Consider the following 6000-nt stretch of genomic DNA (forward strand, 5'->3'; position numbering starts at 1 on the left):
GGTAGTGCAGGTAGTGTCAGTGGAGCCCAGCGACAAAGAGAGCTCCTACTCCTAACTGGAAGCAACAAAACTTAACCAGCCATCTTGGTCCTTTTTCTGTTGCTATAACAGAATACTACAGACTGGGTAATTTATAAAGAAGTTTATTTAGCTCACAAATCTGGAGGCTGAGAAGACCGAGAGCATGGCACCAACATCTGGTGAAGGCCTTCTTGCTGTATCATAACATGATGGAGGGCATCACATGGCAAAAGGGCAAGAGCAAGAGAGAGTTCACTTTTATAACAAAGCTCCTGTGATAGAAACATTAATCCATTTATGAGAGCAAAGGGACATTCACACCATAGAAATTAGGCAGTGCATAGAAAGGCTAGTGACCAGGGAGTGTCACTGCTGTCTCCCACCCCTATCCCACCCCTGGTGTCACCAAGGCCCAGCAGGATTCCAAACCTCCATCCCCACTCAGCATCAGTGGTTTCCCTTCTGAGTGGGAATGGTATCCCACCAAAAAAAAAGTCTATGTCAAATCCCTGGAATTTGTGAATGTGACCTTATTTGGAAAAAGAGTCTTTGCAGAAATAATTAAGGACCTCAAGATGAGATCATCCTGTATCATCTCAGTGAATCCTAAATCCAATAACAAGTGTCCTTATAAGAGATGCATAGAGGAGAGACGCATAGAGAAGAGGAGAAGGCCATGTGAAGGACAGAGGCAGAGATTGGAGTTTTGCAGTCACAAGCCAAGGAACACCTGGAGCCACCAGGAGCTAGAAGAGGTGAGGAAGTATTCTTTCCTAGAGTCCTTCTGACACCTTGATTTCAGACTTCTGGCCTCCAGAACTGTGAAAGAATAAATTTCTGGGTTCTTTTAGGCCACCCAATTTGTGGTCATTTGTTACAGTAGCCATAGGAAACTAATACAGCCTTTCTGGTGTTAGCAAGGTTCAGCAGGGATCTGAGCCTCCATTCCCACCTGGGCCTACAAAGTGGTGGGACATGGGCCCAGTCAGCACCCCTCTTCCCTGTCCCCTCCCCTGGTGTCATCAGGTCCCATGGGGGAGGTAAGGTTATACTCCCACTAGGAGGCAACAAGAATATGCAAATCAGCACCCCACTTTTTCAAAGGAGAAAGTGGAAACATAGTAAGCACCATTTCAAGTCTAACATCGCATTGGCAAAGACACATGATCAAACTCAATCAGCAAAGAAAAAGAATTTATTTTTTTAGTAAAACTGTAAAATCACATGGTAAAGGGGTGTGGATACAAGGAGAGGAGAGAAATTGAGACCATTAATACAACTGATATACCATCATCAATTAATGCAATTGATCTACCGGTTCACCTTCTGGCCATAATCACATGCCTTCCACATGCAAAATACAGTAGTCCCTCCTTATCCATGGGGGATACATTTCAAGACCCCCAGCGTATGGCTGAAAACATGTATAGGACCAAACCCTGTATATACGATGTTTTTTCCTATACACTACAAAGTTTAAATTATAAATCAGGCACAGTAAGAGATTAACAACTAATAATAAAATAGAACAATTATCACAATATACTGTAATAAAAGTTACATGGATGTGGTCTCTCAAAATATCACTAAACTGTCCTCACCCTTCCTCTTCTTATGATCTGTTCATCTGATAACCAAGATGGCTCCTAAGTGACTAACCGGTGGGATAGCTTCTACAGCATAGACATGCTGGACAGAGGGATGATTCATGTCCCAGTGAAATGGCGGAGCAGGACAATGTGAGATTTCATCACACTATTCAGAACTGTGTACTATTTAAAACTCATGAATTGTTTATTTCTGCAATTGTCCATTTAATATTTTTGGGCCATAGTTGACCATGAATAACTGAAACCACAGAAAGCAAAACCTCAGATGGGGGGTCTACTGTACATTCTCTCACTCCCAAGACCTCCAAAGGTCTCATACAATCACAGTGTCTGGCTTCAAGTCTAGGATTTCAGGATATATATTAGATCCAGATGCAACTCCTCTTGATCTAGGGAGCTATGAAATAAAAAGGAAAGTTACCTGCCCCCAGCCTCAACACACACCCAATAAACAATAATAAATAAGGAACAGCACAACCACAGTAAGTACATCCGAAAGGGGGAAGAATGGGAAGCATAAAGTCACTGGTTCATAAAAATTCTGAATTCCCACTGGGCTACCATTCTGGCTATGGGAAAACGTTCCCTGAGTAAACCCCCATTCTGCTCTCTGGGAGTTGCTCCTTGACTCACTGTTCTCCCAAGCTTTTGGTGACACTATCTGAGATGTCCTCCTTTTCCCATCACCCTTCTTTATTCTTTCTAAAGAAATGATCATTGTTAGCAGTTGAGTAACTTTCTCAGGCCGCTTCCTACCCAAATAAAGTGAGGGGCCCAGAGGCACTTTTACAGCATGAACTATCTTTTAGTGCAGACACTTGGTGTTTTTGCTGGTGCCACTCCCTTTCAAACTTCTGAGTTTCTGTGTCTGATTATGGTCCACTACACACCTCAAAGCCACACCTACAATTGGTATCAACATGCTTCTCCAGACTTTCTTACTGCTGCTCTTGGATCAGAATTCTGTAGGACCACACCCTTAAGATTTTGTCTACCTGAGAAGATCTACTCAGCAGCTGCTTAACTCTCTCAGAGGCCTTAATAACATATCTGATAGTCACAGCCTAAATGTAACGTTTAACCTGTGGTCATGTCTTAATTAAGACTTTTTGCTAGCTGGAGATAAGACAACAGTTTCATTCTTCAATTTAGTAGCTCCTCACTCCTCTGTATTACCTTTAACTTCCGCTTGCAAATTGGCCAACTCTTTTAAAAAGCTTCACTTTCTTTCTTATTGTACTTTAATCCTATGCAGTGGATACTGCCACCAGGTGGCGCACTCTACATTTTGCCTGGAGTTCTAGGCCAAAGCCAAAAGTTTCTAAGGTACATTTTGTTTTCGACCATTACACAGGCAGTTTTTTTTTTTTAACCAAGTATTTCATAACAGCTTCTTAAAACAATTTCATCACCATTATTCCAGCCTCTGTTTACAGTTTTCTCAACTCCCTACTGCCCAAAAGCCTAAACATCACGTATTTGGGGTTTTTGTTGTGCAGCCCTCCACTTCTAGGTATCAATTGTTGTAGCAGTTATCTCTTACTGAATTAATGCCACAAAACAAATAACCATACATTTTTTCTGTTGATTCAAAAAGAATATATGTTTCATAAATTGAGCTAATGCACTCTTTCAGCATTCATATTAACTGTCAATCTCCCTACTTAATAATTTGTAATTTGTTAATTTTTTTACATAAAATTAATAGGTTTCACAATCATCAATTACTCCAACATTTTCCTTTGCAATAATAATAAATTTATACTTTGACTGGTAGAATTCCAACAGAAAGCTTGTAGATTTTATTAGGTGATATCTAGAATGTTACAAGATGAGAAATTAATAAAATGGTCCAAGTGCCGGCAGAAGCAAATGCAAATATTTTCTGGAGGTACACATCCTCATCCAGACCTTACAGGAGTCTCACAAATAAAGCCTAGCCAACATGCACACATACTCTAAAATTGCAGAGTACATGAGGAAAAAGGCCAGCATGCATGAGTTGTCAGCAGAAATAATAAATATGACAAAGAATGAGAGTCCTCCACCAAAGAATTCAGACCTGTGTATTACCTAATGCAGAATAAAAATGATTATTTAAAATAGTAATTAAAATAAAAACATGACTCATAAACTGGTTTAATACAGACGGTATTAAAAACACAAAGTCCAAGCAAATTTTTAAAAGAATAAAATAGAACTTTATATTATTCTAGGAATAGTTCAGAACAATCTAGGCAGTTTAAGCAGAAAGAGATGATTTTAATACAGCTTATTATTAAGGTACTTAGGACACTGTTGAAAAAGAGGGAAGAGCAGGTTCTGAATGCCTCCAGTATATTATGGAGATGTCCTACCAGGGGAGCTACTACCTTTAAGTCTACACTGGAACTATTAAATGCAAGACCTTATATCATAGCTATCAATCAATCATTACTTTTGCTTCGCAAATATTTGACATCCATGAGCTGGTGACCAGGCACTGGAGCAAGGAGTCCAGTCATCAGCTCCATAACAATTTTCTCTTTTCCTCCAATCCCCAGAAACTGGAGAATAAACTAAGGAATATTACTCCAGAAATGACTCATGTTTGCACAGCCTTGTCAGCAGAAAATAAACAGGAAGACAGACTGTAACGTCACCATTTAAATTTCATTTCCTTTTCACCTTTCAAGCTTTGTGGGAGCACATCTAACTGGAAAAACCTAATTTTCATTCACAGGTCTAATGCTAATGGGACTTGGTAAGGAGGAGTGGGTGAAAACTAATTAAGAAACAAATCCCTAGATTGTCTCCCCAACTCTGACAAAATACGGGAGGTTTATCTCTAGAGAAGAGTAAAACAAATGGTCTCTGAACTAGAGAATGCCCACTATAATACAGAACCTAGGACGTGTACTAAAAACAGAAGGATTAAGTGCCTATGTATATTGAATGCTGAGATTTCTAGTCCCTTTCCCCTACTTTGTTTGTTTCTATAACACAGCCAGCCAGACATCCATAGTCCAAGTAGGATATCCTAATTATCATCTTTGAGAAACACAACCTGCCCCAAAGGAAAGATCTAATGATATACACATCAGGAGTTGCCCCAACAACGGCCTACCCAGATCACCCTGCATGGAACTCAGAGTTGACAAGCCCTACACAAGCTATCAGAGCTCCCAATCATATTACACCTAGAATCTCCCACAGTACCCAGCACACAAAACAGTCAATAAATATTAAATGAATGAGTTTTTTTGGCCAGGGCCAGGGTGGGGCATTAGGGATGGGAGGAATGTATATGTTGTAGAGAACTGTGGTAGAAGGAACTCTCCATATAAGTAGATTAAGAGAAAGATGGACACCGGAAATGCAAGGTAATTCTGGGTGTGGTGGTACATGCCTGTAGTCCCAGCTAGTCAGGAGGCCGACGTGGGAGAATCGACGTGGGAGAATCACGAGTCTAGGAGTTCGAGGCTATAGTATGTGATGATTGTATCTGTGAATAGCCACTGCACTGCAGCCTGGGTAACATAGTGAGACTGTGGTCTCTAAAAAAATTAATTAATTAACAGGAAATTAATTAATAATGGAAGGAGTCCACTTCTTTCTAGCACTTTGTAGGGTCTAAAAGCAATGGATTAGATGTTTTTGAATCTTCCCTGTATTTAGAGATAAGATTAAGAATGTCATAACCACTACAAATATACACCATTACTAAATTGGTGGGTGTCTTCTCTCATTGTTATTGCCTTCTCCTTTTGCCTACCAGACTAAAAATAGCATATAATATTGAGGACAGCTTATAACTTGCAAGACATAAAAGAGGTTTCTAGAACACATCAAAACACTGATATGGGGGAATCCTGGTCTCAAATTTGTATGTTTTTAATTGAATATATATTGCTTTGGTATTTTAAAAAGTCAACATATTAAATCGTATGTAGTACTTTAGTCAAAGATAATCAGTAGAATTTCCCATATGGCCATTTGTAAATAGGCTGCATTTCTTGAGACATGCCATATTTCAAAGAAAAAAATTGTTCTTTATTATCCATAGCAATTATTTGGCTATTTATTTATTTAAAGAGTCAGGGTCTCATTCTGGTATCCAGGCTAGAGTGCAGTGGTGTGATCATAGCTCACTGCAGCCTTGAACTCCTGGGATCAAGTGATCCTGCAATCCTTCTACCTCAGCCTCCCACGTAGCTAGGACTACAGGCATGGCCACCATGCCTGGTTATTTTTTTTTTTTTAGAGACAGGATCTTGCTAAGATGCCCAGGCTGTTCTTGAACTCCCAGCCTCAGGGGATCCTCTCGCTTCAGCCTCCCAAAGTGCTAGGATTACAGGCCTCTGAGTCACTGTGCCCAGTCTTTGGTCAT

Source organism: Eulemur rufifrons, chromosome 5 (assembly GCF_041146395.1).
Source record: "Eulemur rufifrons isolate Redbay chromosome 5, OSU_ERuf_1, whole genome shotgun sequence".
Taxonomy (NCBI): Eukaryota; Metazoa; Chordata; class Mammalia; order Primates; family Lemuridae; genus Eulemur; species Eulemur rufifrons.